Here is a 16,392-nt window from a genome sequence, read left to right as displayed (position 1 = left end):
AGGGCGCTTTTTTTTAAAACGGCAATCCCCGACGAGGAGGCTGAGATATAGAGTTTATATAAATTCATTATATCCTCACTCTCAGATTTTTTATCATTATATTCTCTTTTTACTCTCATGTTGGCTGGCCAGTAAATATTTATTTAACTTAGCAACAGCACTAGATAAAACCTCCTTTTATAAGCTCCTCTTTATTCAACAGAGTTATGAGCAAACTTATTTATTATAGAAACTCATAAACATCTGCCTTATATATATATATATATATAATATTCTTTATATATATTCTTTATTGTTTTGTTCTCTCTTTCTTAACAAAACATAAACGATACCAGTTCCTCGGAACTGGAAATCGCAGCATGAGTGTCTCATCGCGGGGAGGAGAAACGCAGCGCGTGCTTCTCCCCGAGAAAAGCCACTGGATCTGGCAGATGAGAGCCGAGATAGGGCGCGCCCGTCTCAACCCCCGCTGTCAGATCCGTTTGCGAACCCCACGAAACGAGTCCCCGCCGCGCCTCGGCAACAGCGGGACCCGCGCCTCGAGGAACGCGAACCGAACCGTCATCCTCGAAGAACGGCCGGCGGGAGCAGAGCGTCCTCACGGACAGCTTCTAGCAATGCTCACAGGCAGTCCCCTCGAGAACTGACTGTTAACATGCTCCACTCCCAAACAAGCTGATGTGTGTGTGTCCCCGCTCGTAAAATAACGTGGGCAGGGAACAACACAACGCTTGTTTGCTCTTTTTTTGCCATAAAATATATATTGCAACTTGACAGACAACAATAAATAAGACAGACAGAATCAGACCGATTCACACAGAGAGCGCTTCGCTGAAGAAACAGAAGCTGTCACGCTCTGCGTTCAGGGGTGATTTATAGTTTCCTGGTCTATGACGTCACCTGACGTCCCGCTCATTCATTGGACTGATTATACATTTGCTTCATGACGAGACACTTGGAAGTGTTCCCACAGCGTAAACGCAGCGGGAGTTCCCTTGATAGGGAACACCAATGCAATGTAGAAACAGAAAATATTTACAGTTTTTTTGGATTGCTTAAGCACGATTTTCAAAACAGGGCCCGTGTTTTCAAAACACTACACACAATTAGCAGAACCACAAACCCAATTAGCAAAACACTACAGATCCTTTGCATTATTAAACACACTTCACAAAACTATACACTTCTGTTTAAAAACCACACTTTGTTACCATATGAAACACACACGTTTCACATTGCTATACTCTGTTTGCACGAGTTACACTCTGCTGTGATAAACCTAAAACACTTTTAGCACTTCTACTTCCCTATGATTAGAGTTGGCTACCATCAACAAAGTACAAATATAATGTAAATTCACCAAACACTACACAAGACCAATGTTGCAGACTGAAGAAACTAATTTATTTCTCAACACGCCCAAAATGTTGACATGGAGATTCATAATACTGTAACAAAATGTCACTTTACGTATTGTACTGTAAGTTTACTGTAAAAAAAAAAAAATAAACTAGACATTGTCTCTTCGCCTAGCTGGATCTGGCCAGAGAATTTCATCGCAAGCAATGTTGCAATGTTGTCATTAGCAAGACACCTTGGAAAGACACATCTTGAATGACGAATCCATCCTTGCATTGCTGCTACCTCCATCTGGTCACAGGCCTCCTCCATGGCTTGGATGAGGGGTACCTCAGCCTGGAGACGGAGATCATATACCTTCCACCGCCATGCCGAGAAAAACTCTTCTATAGGGTTGAGGAATGGAGAGTATGGTGGAAGATATAGGATGGTGAAATGTGGATGTTGCTGAAACCAGTTCTGAACCAGAGCAGAGCGGTGGAAAGACACATTGTCCCAGACAACAATGTATTGCATATGAACTCTGCATATGATCGATTTGATTTGCTGCTGTTAACGTTGTGCAATTGGTCCAATAATGTAAGTATGAGTGCTGTGTTGTAAGGGCCCATATGGGCATGGCGGTGGAGGACCCCATTCTGTGTAATGGCTGCACAGTGTTATATTACCCCCACGCTGCCCTGGGACATTGACTATAGCCCTATGGCCAATGATGTGTCTTCCCCTCCTTCGTGTTCTCGTCAGGTTGAACCCAGCCTCATCTACGTAAATGAACTCATGCTGGATCTCCTCTCCATCCATTCGTAAAACTCTCTGAAGAACAGTGTCAGGCAAAATTGTGCTGTTCAGTGTAGATCTAGTACCTTTCCAGTCGAAATGTTCTTATCACACTTGCCACTGTGTATCGGCTTAGATTTGTCTGTACTCGCAGTCCAGCCTCCCTCAGCGCCAGGCCGTGGTTGACAACGTGGTCAACCAGTGTTGCGCGGATCTCATTTGTCAGATTCGGTCCTCATTGAGCACCTTCTTGTCTTCCTCATTCTCCTCCTCATCTTACTCTTTCTCTTTCCATTGTGCTTGAAGACCGATGAGCTCACCTGCTGCTTTTTATAGTGCTTATACACCTGATTGGTGTGTCTACAATTAAGCAAACAAGTGTTTGCACACCTGATGACTGTGTTGAACCAATTGGTTGGACGGTGCGGTAATTTGACAGTCAGTGCTTTGGTATTGCAAGGAAGTGACTTCATGATAGATTTTTGTGTGTAATGTATGTTAAGTGTGTTTAGTGTTTTGCAAATCACTGTGTGCAGAGTTTTGCAACAAGTGTGAGGTTGACAATGTGCTTATAGTTGTGCAAATATGGGCTGATGTTTTGCTTCTTGAGTGTAAGGTTTTGCTAATAGTGTACTACTTTTAATTTTAGTGTGTAAGCAATCCAAAAAAAACTGTAACATTACTGTTGTTTACAGCAGCATACAACAAAACCATAAACATATGTAAACCAAAAAAATATTCTAGAATACAGTAAATAACACAATTGTTGTGTGTGTGGGGTCCTGGGGGGTCCCAAGAATCCATTGTTCAAAACAGGGAATCTGACCTGTGACCTACTGTATTCATAGGCCTACTGTATACTACAGTAAAGCAGTGATTGTGTGATCAGCAATTACTGTAGTGTTTGCACATGTGAGGAGTGTGTGTGTGGCCTGGTGAATAAGTGTAGCATTTTGATTAGTTGTGTTTGGAAAAAGAAAGCAAGTCACTTCCCATTAGATTTTTGTGTTTTAGTTCGAGAATTGTGTGTAGTGTTTTGAAAAAAGTGTTTTATGCGATTGAAAACTGAGTCAAAGGCTGAGAAATAGCTTATGGTTTTGGAGATTGGGTGTGTAGGTTTGCATTTTGAGTGAGAGGTTTCAAAAATCGTGTGACATGAAAAGATTTTGTGTGTAAGCAGTTGGTAAAAACTGTAATATGCTTGGTCTTGGCGGATGATATCTGCTATGCTGTTGGTGCTACTGCCAACACACACACACATGTGCAAGTAAGTATATAGCGTACATGAATTACCCGTGTTCAGATCTGTTCAGGTGGAGCTGGGGAAGGAGGAGGGTTTCTGAAAGCGCACAGCAACAAGTGTGTGAAGGTTGAGCAGCGAGCTCATTGGCCAGGATACACCAGGAACCAATCAGCTGTGCCCTACGGAGAATGGTGTGATTGCACACACACAGACACACACACACACACACACATTCCAAGATACACATGTCGTTTCCATTGCCTCAACTTCTACTAAAGGGAAAGTTGGCGCTGGACGCTTCCCTTCTCACGCACACACACACACACACACACACACACACACACACACACACACACACACACACACACACACACACACACACACACACACACACATCTGACCCTCTTCCTTCAGCAAGACGACACTATGAGATCTCCATGTGTGTAATGAGATGAGATGTGGAGAAATACAGAGACTTTTGCTTTTCTCTTTTTTTTAAAATACCAGTATTGTTTCTGTTATGTCATTTCTTTTAATCATAAAACACAACACAATGTTATGCATGATTCAAAATAGGCGGTAAAACTCCTGTGAAAAATCCATTCAGTTCGATTCAATTCACGTTTATTCCCAGCTAGCAGGGAACGTTCTTAGAACTTTGGCTAACATTCCCTACAAGTTTGGTTAACGTTCTGAAGAAAACATTTGAATATAATGTTTAACGAATATTTTAAGGATGTTTTCTCATTTTAAAAAATGTTCCTATAACGTTAAATGTAAACTAAGATATAACATTTTAACTGCAACATTCAAAGGATGTTTTGGGAATGTTTCTGAGGTAAGAAGTTGTACAATGATCTCAATAAAACATTGTCCCAATGTTTCATGATAACAAAAGAAGAACGTTCTCTCTGTCACATTAGGAAAATGTTTTGAGGATATCATTAAGAGATGAGATGTTGAATGTTCTTTATAAAACGTTCTTCTAATGTGACGAGTTAACACAATTAGAACATTTTACTTGGAACATTTTGAGCATATTTTGGGAATGTTGTTAAAGTTAAAGTTTGTACAATGGTCTCAATATAACATTGTCCCAATGTTTCATGATAACAAAAGAAGAACATTTTACTTGCAACATTTTGAGCATATTTTGGGAATGTTATTAAAGTTAAAGTTTGTACAATGATCTCAATATAACATTGTCCCAATGTTTCATGATAACAAAAGAAGAACATTTTACTTGCAACATTTTGAGCATATTTTGGGAATGTTATTAAAGTTAAAGTTTGTACAATGATCTCAATATAACATTGTCCCAATGTTTCATGATAACAAAAGAAGAACATTTTACTTGCAACATTTTGAGCATATTTTGGGAATGTTATTAAAGTTAAAGTTTGTACAATGATCTCAATATAACATTGTCCCAATGTTTCATGATAACAAAAGAAGAACATTTTACTTGGAACATTTTGAGCATATTTTGGGAATGTTATTAAAGTTAAAGTTTGTACAATGATCTCAATATAACATTGTCCCAATGTTTCATGATAACAAAAGAAGAACATTTTACTTGCAACATTTTGAGCATATTTTGGGAATGTTGTTAAAGTTAAAGTTTGTACAATGATCTCAATATAACATTGTCCCAATGTTTCATGATAACAAAAGAAGAACGTTCTCTCTGTCACATTAGGAAAATGTTTTGAGGATATCATTGAGAGATGAGATGTTGAATGTTCTTTATAAAACGTTCTTCTAATGTGACGAGTTAACACAATTAGAACATTTTACTTGGAACATTTTGAGCATATTTTGGGAATGTTGTTAAAGTTAAAGTTTGTACAATGGTCTCAATATAACATTGTCCCAATGTTTCATGATAACAAAAGAAGAACATTTTACTTGGAACATTTTGAGCATATTTTGGGAATGTTATTAAAGTTAAAGTTTGTACAATGATCTCAATATAACATTGTCCCAATGTTTCATGATAACAAAAGAAGAACATTTTACTTGCAACATTTTGAGCATATTTTGGGAATGTTATTAAAGTTAAAGTTTGTACAATGATCTCAATATAACATTGTCCCAATGTTTCATGATAACAAAAGAAGAACATTTTACTTGCAACATTTTGAGCATATTTTGGGAATGTTATTAAAGTTAAAGTTTGTACAATGATCTCACTATAACATTGTCCCAATGTTTCATGATAACAAAAGAAGAACATTTTACTTGGAACATTTTGAGCATATTTTGGGAATGTTATTAAAGTTAAAGTTTGTACAATGATCTCAATATAACATTGTCCCAATGTTTCATGATAACAAAAGAAGAACATTTTACTTGCAACATTTTGAGCATATTTTGGGAATATTATTAAAGTTAAAGTTTGTACAATGATCTCAATATAACATTGTCCCAATGTTTCATGATAACAAAAGAAGAACGTTCTCTCTGTCACATTAGGAAAATGTTTTGAGGATATCATTGAGAGATGAGATGTTGAATGTTCTTTATAAAACGTTCTTCTAATGTGACGAGTTAACACAATTAGAACATTTCAAATGTAACATTTTGAGGATGTTTTGAGGATGTTGTTAAAGTTAAAGTTTGTACAATGATCTCAATATAACATTGTCCCAATGTTTCATAAAAACAAAAGAAGAACGTTCTCTCTGTCACATTAGGAAAATGTTTTGAGGATATCATTGAGAGATGAGATGTTGAATGTTCTTTATAAAACGTTCTTCTAATGTGACGAGTTAACACAATTAGAACATTTCAAATGTAACATTTTGAGGATGTTTTGAGGATGTTGTTAAAGTTAAAGTTTGTACAATGGTCTCAATATAACATTGTCCCAATGTTTCATGATAACAAAAGAAGAACATTCTCTCTGTCACATTAGGAAAATGTTTTGAGGATATCATTGAGAGATGAGATGTTGAATGTTCTTTATAAAACGTTCTTCTAATGTGACGAGTTAACACAATTAGAACATTCTACTTTCAACATTTTGAGCATATTTTGGGAATGTTGTTAAAGTTAAAGTTTGTACAATGATCTCAATATAACATTGTCCCAATGTTTCATAAAAACAAAATAAGAACATTTTACTTGCAACATTCAAAGGATGTTTTGGGAATGTTTCTGAGGTAACAAGTTGTACAATGATCTCAATATAACATTGTCCCAATGTTTCATGATAACAAAAGAAGAACATTTTACTTGCAACATTTTGAGCATATTTTGGGAATGTTGTTAAAGTTAAAGTTTGTACAATGATCTCAATATAACATTGTCCCAATGTTTCATGATAACAAAAGAAGAACATTTTACTTGGAACATTTTGAGCATATTTTGGGAATGTTATTAAAGTTAAAGTTGGTACAATGATCTCAATATAACATTGTCCCAATGTTTCATGATAACAAAAGAAGAACATTTTACTTGCAACATTTTGAGCATATTTTGGGAATGTTGTTAAAGTTAAAGTTTGTACAATGATCTCAATATAACATTGTCCCAATGTTTCATGATAACAAAAGAAGAACGTTCTCTCTGTCACATTAGGAAAATGTTTTGAGGATATCATTGAGAGATGAGATGTTGAATGTTCTTTATAAAACGTTCTTCTAATGTGACGAGTTAACACAATTAGAACATTTTACTTGGAACATTTTGAGCATATTTTGGGAATGTTGTTAAAAGTTAAAGTTTGTACAATGGTCTCAATATAACATTGTCCCAATGTTTCATGATAACAAAAGAAGAACATTTTACTTGGAACATTTTGAGCATATTTTGGGAATGTTGTTAAAGTTAAAGTTTGTACAATGATCTCAATATAACATTGTCCCAATGTTTCATGATAACAAAAGAAGAACATTTTACTTGGAACATTTTGAGCATATTTTGGGAATGTTATTAAAGTTAAAGTTTGTACAATGATCTCAATATAACATTGTCCCAATGTTTCATGATAACAAAAGAAGAACATTTTACTTGCAACATTTTGAGCATATTTTGGGAATGTTGTTAAAGTTAAAGTTTGTACAATGGTCTCAATATAACATTGTCCCAATGTTTCATGATAACAAAAGAAGAACATTTTACTTGGAACATTTTGAGCATATTTTGGGAATGTTATTAAAGTTAAAGTTTGTACAATGATCTCAATATAACATTGTCCCAATGTTTCATGATAACAAAAGAAGAACATTTTACTTGCAACATTTTGAGCATATTTTGGGAATGTTGTTAAAGTTAAAGTTTGTACAATGATCTCAATATAACATTGTCCCAATGTTTCATGATAACAAAAGAAGAACGTTCTCTCTGTCACATTAGGAAAATGTTTTGAGGATATCATTGAGAGATGAGATGTTGAATGTTCTTTATAAAACGTTCTTCTAATGTGACGAGTTAACACAATTAGAACATTTTACTTGCAACATTTTGAGCATATTTTGGGAATGTTGTTAAAGTTAAAGTTTGTACAATGGTCTCAATATAACATTGTCCCAATGTTTCATGATAACAAAAGAAGAACATTTTACTTGGAACATTTTGAGCATATTTTGGGAATGTTATTAAAGTTAAAGTTTGTACAATGATCTCAATATAACATTGTCCCAATGTTTCATGATAACAAAAGAAGAACATTTTACTTGCAACATTTTGAGCATATTTTGGGAATGTTGTTAAAGTTAAAGTTTGTACAATGATCTCAATATAACATTGTCCCAATGTTTCATGATAACAAAAGAAGAACGTTCTCTCTGTCACATTAGGAAAATGTTTTGAGGATATCATTGAGAGATGAGATGTTGAATGTTCTTTATAAAACGTTCTTCTAATGTGACGAGTTAACACAATTAGAACATTTCAAATGTAACATTTTGAGGATGTTTTGAGGATGTTGTTAAAGTTAAAGTTTGTACAATGATCTCAATATAACATTGTCCCAATGTTTCATAAAAACAAAAGAAGAACATTCTCTCTGTCACATTAGGAAAATGTTTTGAGGATATCATTGAGAGATGAGATGTTGAATGTTCTTTATAAAACGTTCTTCTAATGTGACGAGTTAACACAATTAGAACATTTCAAATGTAACATTTTGAGGATGTTTTGAGGATGTTGTTGAGATAACAGATTATATAATATTCTCAGTAAAACATTGGCACAATGTTCCATAATAACATAGGAGGAACATTATCAAATCAACGTTTGTAAAATGTTTTGAGGATATCACTGAGACCTGAGATGATGAGTGTTTTTTATAAAACGTTCTTGTAATGCGACTTGTAACAAAACTAGAACATTTTAAATGTAACATTTAGTAATTAAACTACACAATTATTGTTAAATTGAGCTTGCTGGTCAGACAGCAGGCAAACGGGGTTCACGATGGAACATATGGTGCTTTTAAGTCCTCTTGGGAAGTTTGTATTCATGAGGTTTTACAATTTTTTTTAATGTTTTAAATTAATGAAGCCACTGTAAACTTTATCATCACATATTATATTGTTATATTATAATGCTATCATATTTTGTGCAAGCATTAGCTTACTTCATTGTCACTGCTGAATATCTAAGTATAGTGGTATCCCACAATGTTTCTCACTGACACACCCCTAACTCTTCAAGATCGGGGTTAAAGAAAATCCTGAGCTTCCTACTCATATTCTCATCATTGTGTTGGCGTTCAACTTGTAAATATGATCTTTATGACATGACTTGATTGCACCAATAGCTCTAGCTTAATTAGGGACAATCCATACAAACACTCTTTGCTAAAACACATTAGACTGTCACAGAGAGAAGTTATTCATCATGTATCAACGCTAAAGGCCTAACCACTGCAGTCAACACCTTGGAGTCTATCTATGCTGTTAAATAAAAGTCTGTAGACAAGGGTTAGGGATAGAGTTAGGGTTAACCTTAACCCTTAATTTCTAACCCAGACCCGGTTTCACAGAGTTTAGATTAAGCCAGGATTAGGCCTTAGTGCATTTAATTAGCTTTTAAAAATGTGCCTTAGAAAGAAAAAAATAAACATTACTGGTGTGCATCTTGAGACAAAACAATGGCACTGACACATTTTAATATATGTCAGTGCAAGTTGCTTTCAGGTAAAACAGCTCAAACGTGCATTTTAGTCTGGACTAGGCTTAAACCTTGCCTGCATGTGAAAATGTTGCAACTTGTATAGAATTATGCCAATGTTAGCAAAGTGTTGCGTTGGACAGAGGATTAACCCTAAACCAACAGGTTGTGTAACAGTGCCACACAGGGTGAAAAGCAAGTTGACATTATTAGGCATAAGTGTGTTTCTAAGGAAAGGTCAATATTTTGTTAAAGTGCAAAAGGATCATTATGGGTCACTCTAATGTCACCATGATACCAATCCATTAGTTTTTCATGTAGGTAGGTATACAGAATTGTATATGAATAGCCTACATATGCAATGTTGCTCTGTTTAATATATAATATGTTTGCTCTTTTAAATTGCTGTTTGGCAGAGCAGTGGTAAATATATGTTGTTATATATGGTATATATTATTTATGTTATTTATTATTATTATTATTATTTATATGTTATTTGTATGTTATTGTAATTTTTTTTATCATGCACTGCAATGAAGACACCATTTAACCAATTGATTAAATATAAAAGCCAGCTTACAAATACAACTAAATAAATAGCACGTGTACATTTTTTTCATATTCTTTCTTTTAAAACATGTCATCTTTTCCTGTAATTGCAATGTTACCACATTATTGGCTGTCTCTTCGAGTTGTTTTGAGCATGATTGGTTATTCAGACTGTCATCCAGGAATCTGGCCAATGACAGCTATGCGCGCCTTTTACAGGTCAAGTTTGAATATTCGTCTGTTGGAGTGAGTGAGCGAGCGAGTGAGTGTGTGTGTGTGTGTGTGTGTGTGTGTGTGTGTGTGTGTGTGTGTGTGTGTGTGTGTGTGTGTGTGTGTGTGTGTGTGTGTGCTGCTCGGGATCTTCAGTAGGCCTCCTTCGGTTCTGTGGCTTTTACATTGTTTAAAACATGGATTATTTTGCATCGTGCTGTTACATTTGTATTTTGAGCGAGTTGCGGGATGTAAATGGACAACGAATTTTAACAACGCGTGTAACGGACATATTGCAATGCAATCTGCGGAAGGTAAATAACTTTATTTTATATAAAAATACATTCTGCTATCAAAATATAGTGTGTTAAATTGAGAATCTAATGTTAAATGCGATTAGAGCAATATCGATATTATGTCAATGTTTCAGGCTGTGTTGTCAGCTAACTGAGTTTTTGATAACAAAAATAAAATAAAACTCAGCATAGGAGCTTTGCAATGAGTGAACTGAGAACATTGTGTCTTTATACAGAGAGGAACTCGAACCACATGCAGACGTTAGGCTTTTGAATATTGTTGATCGCGGGATATCGGCCTAACGTTACCGATCCGTCAAAATGATGTGTCATCATAATATGTTTTGAGCTGGTGAGTAAAATTTTGCACGCTTTTGCAAATGTCTCTTTTAGTAAGTAAATACAAATAGCTAATAATATTGCTGTATGTCTGTGTTTCCCTCATATCCAGGAATTTTGAGAATAAATATTATCCAGCCACACGATCTTCAGTTGGTGAGTATTGTCATAGTAAAATACACGTGAAATAGAGGCAGAACATATAAACTATGCTCAAAGGCACACTGGTCCGACCCTCCTGACAGTATTTTACCTGTCTTCTTGATATGAGTTTACGGGCCTAGCTGACCCAAACATAAATGTCCTTTCAAAATGAAATTATTTTCAAACCTGTATGACTTACTTCTGTGAAACACAAGAATGTTGGGAATAAAACAACACTGGAACCCAAAACATTGGAACACATTTTATAAAAAAGAAAAAAAAAGAAAAGTGAATGCATTTCTCAAGATATCTTAATTAAGGTTATACAAAATAAATTCATACAGTTTTGGAACATCATGGAGTAGCCTTAAATAACGAGAGAACTCTTGGATGAGCTGTTCTTTTTAGGACATGTTCCTAGGGTCCTTTGCTAAATTAACCATGGTTTTTATTATAGTAAAAGTGTAGAAACCATGTTTTTATGGTGGATTGATTACAATAATTTATTACCATTTAGTTAGTGTAGCAAAACCATGGTTAATGTTAGTAAGGGTTCTCCAGATATAACACTTTGGGAACACATAAAAAATGGTCCTGTGACCCAGATCAATAGTCTGTTAACACACATTAACACACTTTTTACATTTTCTTAAGATCAAGCATTGGAACAATGTTTACGGAGCAGAACAGGCACCAACAAGAAATGTGGGAGGAGCTTGAATTTATTGCCTAGCCCTGTTCGTTTGAACCGCGAGAGCCGTCAAAGCTTATGCTACTCCTACGTCGTACATTGACAACTCTTTGGCCGTAATTTGACTTGCATATGGCTGTCTGCCGGAAGCTAGTTATTTAAGTTGATAAAGATTTATGGTAGGGCTGGGGAAATGAACGCGTTAATTTTAGATGCTTAACGCGTTTAAAAAAATAACGCAATTAACGCAGCACTTTTTTTGCCTCGTTTTAATGACTTCCTGTTGCGGAAAAGGCTGAAAATATGCCATCCCGCCCCTCCGTGTTCGGAGATCAGGTTTCATTCTCGCGCAGCTTTCATGAGCGGGTCTTTTCCGCGCCGCGCTCTCCATTCCGTGTGTGTGTGTCGCACTGACACACACACAATGTTGTGTCACACAACATTGAGCTCTTTGCTCAATGTTCTGCTCCGTGTTTGCGCTGCGCGTTCTGCTCTGTCGTTAACGGCTCAAACACTCCAATCATGTACCGATCACGCACTGGAAAAGCAAAGTCAAATAACGTGAAATTTCTCAGTAGTAGTCTTCTGTGAAATAGCCCTACTGAGCTGGTATAGTCATGCTGGCACAATGGTAAAATTACCTGCTCTGATTACATACTCTTGTAATAATAGCTTTGTAGGACTATGTTTTCAGCCCTAAAATATGGATATGTTTCTTACTCGAACGCATCACTTCGCTTCACCTTTCGCCTTGATTAACCTACCAGAGATGTGTGGAGTGCTTTTATCATGGATGGATGCATTTTTATGGACTTATCAAAAAAATCCCACAGGGAGCTACAGAATAAGAAATCTTTAAAGTCCACTTTTTTACTGTCTGTTTCCATCAGTAAAATTACAGGGTTTTTTTCTCTTTTTTTTCTCAGAATTGTGAGGCAGGAACACACAATTGCAAGAAAATATCAGAATTGTGAGCTGGCTTTTTTACTCCCCTCAGAATTCACCCTTCGAGGGAGTTTGATTGACAGGTATTTATTTTTTACATTCTATTTTTACAAAAAAATCTTTTTTTACAAAAATTACACAAATTAAACGTTGAGACTTTGTTTCATATAAAAAGTAACCTGCTCTGTCTTGTCTCGGCGTTTAGACGTTTCAGCGTTTTTTCTTTGATCCGCAATGTATTTTTCATTGCATGACAACATGATGTGTGGCGTGAGAGCGCCATGGCTTGTTGGACATAGCAACAGTAACTAAAGGGCAAATTGCAAGTTTTGCAAATTGCATTAACCATGGCTGTCTTTTAATTATCACTGGACTACTTCGCTCTCGCATCTCCCAAAAGTTATTTTTTGTTTTGTTTTCTTGATTCCATTTTAATGGTTTAATTAAATTGCTATAACCAATTATTTAAAATGTAATGATTTAAGCAAAACTTTCTTCAAAGGTTAAACCAAACTTTTATTTTGACGGATTGCCGTGTAGACCTTTGAGTCTCTCTGTGTTTTATGATATGATGATCGTTTTTCTCAAATGAAGCTAAAATGCTGCTGAAGTGACTCTCAGAGCGGCTGTATTGATGAAGTGCATTAATGTCCTCATATAGGCTAAAAACATCGCAAGCGTTATGCGTGCCTCAGTGTGTGTGTGGTAAATGAAACAGCGCGTCTGTGCCATTCATTCACAGAGACACAGAACATGCACGATTCCTATTTAAATGGTCTTTATGCGGTTTAATATTGACAGACACTGGTCTATATCGCGATTTTATTTAAGTTTACTGACCTACTTTTTAGAGGTCGACCGATTCATCGGTTTTGCCGATTAATCGGCACCGATAGTTGACTGGTGGAACTATCGTTATCGGCAAAAATATATTCCGATAGTTTTCCCTGGTTGCGTCCATTGCTGGAGCGGCTGAGAAGCGCGCGCTGTCATTCATTACACAGTGTAAGAGCTGAGAAGGGTCTGCTGGCATGATGCAGTACAAGAGCGGCCTCTAGGGGTGTAATAAAAACTCGTGCCTCGTGTTGTTTATTTCGACACGTGATGCTGCGTGCTGCACTGAGAGCACATGCTGCGTGGAGAGCGCTCAGATGCGCGTTTAAAGCACCGACAGCTCAAATGTATGTATACAGTACATTGTCATATCATTATAAAGTGATTAATTTGTTGACTAAATGCTGCATTAGTAGAGAAAGAACAGCACAACTGTATGTTTGTTTGCCTTCGAGGCTGAGAGGACGCTAACATTAGTAGTACCTCAAGCGGTTAAAACTGACAAACATAAACGTAAGTCCGACCCGAATGTTTAATGTCACAATTGTTACCTCTGTTTGCATTAGTTCATATCCAGCTGGTCACTTTTTGCATTAAATATGCAGAGAAGTTGCATATTTAAAGCTAGAGACGTAAGCAAACTGATATGTTCACAGTTGACAGAAACATAAACGAATCAGAAAAGCATTCGATTTCGGTTATTTATTTTTTTCATCTTCACTTTAATACAAATTTTGTTACTTTTTTATTAATTAAGTTGGCTTGAAAATAACAGTTAAATAGTTACATTTTGAATGTAACTGGTTTTATTTGTTATTTAGAGTATTACTTTTTGTTTCAGTTTGAATGAATGTCTTTTATTGACTTAAATATTTATTCACATTTATATATTTATTTCATTTAGCATGTTTTCATGGTTCAATACAGTTTTTTTTATTTTTATAATAAAGTTCAGCACTGTTTTACTTGGAGTGTTATGTTTGTTTTTATCCAGTATCAATTTTAAAAACTATCGGTTCATTAATCGGTTATCGGCAAGTATGGCCCAACCTAGCTATCGTTATCGGTAAAATCCACTATCGGTCGACCTCTACTACTTTTCATCTAAAGGTGTAACTAAGTAACCACCGGAAGTGAGTGCACTGCTTGGCGATTTTGAATGTTCCAAAACCAGGAAATGAGATAAGGGCCTATTGGACTTGATAACTTGCAATTGTAACTTTATATCTCACAATTCTGAGAAAAGACAGCAAAAAAAAAAGAAGCCAGAATTGCTTTTTTTTCTCAGGTTTTACTAATTTATCCTGTGATTCTGACTTTCAAACAGCCAATTGTGAGTTTATCTCGCACTTCTGAGAAAAAAAAGTTTGAATTGTGAGTCGCAATTACCTTTAAAAAAAATTGTATTCCATGCTGGAAACAAGCTTTCATATGCACAGACAGTAGCTCACATTTAACGTGCAGATTGTGCGCACACAGAAACCTACTGGAGCACAGAAAGTTAGTGTCAACACTGTCCTGTGATTTCTAAATAAGAAACTGCGTAGAAACAGAAGTTATAGCATTTCTTTATGCTTTTGAAGTAACTAAAATAGTAAAGAGACGATACACAGGTATGATTAAATCACACTAGAAATTGTTCTATCGCCAATGCATTCAAATGCAGTGCTACTTTATCTGTATCTGATTTAAAACAAGCAGAAATCTGCAAGAAATGTAACAATCCATAGACAGTATATCTGATGAAAATGAGCTGTTACGTCAGAGCAAAAGCCTCGTGGGCAGTGCTGTGACATGCTGCAGCTGTGCTCAAGGCGACCTGAGTTCAAGGTCCACACTTCTCAAGCCAAGTTTGTAGTTTGTTCACATAATTTAGCCTCTAGTTGTGTTTTTAACATGTATATAATGGATTAAATATATGTTTTAAATAAACATATCTACAAAATAGATATAAGGTATTATATTTATACTTTTAAAAAAATTAATCTTTACATAATTTCTGATTAATAATTAGGCTGGCTAATTTTGAAAGTTTTTAAAGGGATACTCTACCGTTTTTTCATATTAAACTATGTTATTCCCTTAACTAAGACGAGTTGATACATACCTCTCTCGTCTCAGTGCGTGCACTTAATCGCTCTGGCGCGCCGCGACACTTCGATACCACAGTTCATTCAATATGGGCCAAGCAGAGAAGCTACCAAACACCTCCACGTTTTCCCTATTTAAATACAGTTACTCGCGTAGTGTAATTCAACCTAGGACGGTGACGCAAAACAAAATGTTGCGCTTTTCTAAGCGTGTAAAGTGGATAACTATATTGTATGGCGGAATACCATAGCAAGTGCTTGGGAGCACTTCGACTTGGCGCAGTAATATCTTCACTCGTGAAAAATCCTCTCACCGGCCCCCGCTCCCTCTCCCAGAAGATATTACTGCGCCAAGTCGAAGTGCTCCAAAGCACTTGCTATGGTATTCCGCCATACAATATAGTTATCCACTTTACACGCTTAGAAAAGCGCAACGTTTTGTTTTGCGTCACCGTCCTAGGTTGAATTACACTACGCGAGTAACTGTATTTAAATAGAGAAAACGTGGAGGTGTTTGGTAGCTTCTCTGCTTGGCCCATATTGAATGAACTGTGGTATCGAAGTGTCGCGGCGCGCCAGAGCGATTAAGTGCACGCACTGAGACGAGAGAGGTATGTATCAACTCGTCTTAGTTAAGGGAATAACATAGTTTAATATGAAAAAACGGTAGAGTATCCCTTTAAAGTCAATATTGCTTGTGTTCTTAATATGTAATATGTATTTGTATTCTTTCTGTTTACACTGTTGCATGATCTTCTTTTATAGGCTATGAGGAAAAACTCTACCATGCACACA

The 16,392-nt window shown here is 36.0% G+C and overlaps 1 long non-coding RNA gene across 1 annotated transcript; it reads left to right on the top strand.

The window, feature by feature from the left end:
* The first annotated feature begins 9,906 nt into the window (after positions 1 to 9,906).
* LOC307000714 lies at positions 9,907 to 11,741 on the top strand. The gene is made up of 4 exons (XR_013798066.1): positions 9,907 to 10,572; positions 10,791 to 10,906; positions 11,006 to 11,049; positions 11,692 to 11,741. It is a non-coding gene; the product is annotated as an uncharacterized lncRNA (long non-coding RNA).
* Positions 11,742 to 16,392: the final 4,651 nt, after the last annotated feature.

The sequence above is a fragment of the Phoxinus phoxinus genome (genome assembly GCF_949152265.1).
Source record: "Phoxinus phoxinus genome assembly, chromosome: 6".
NCBI classification, from domain to species: Eukaryota; Metazoa; Chordata; class Actinopteri; order Cypriniformes; family Leuciscidae; genus Phoxinus; species Phoxinus phoxinus.
This window is presented reverse-complemented; position numbering and strand designations above follow the sequence as displayed.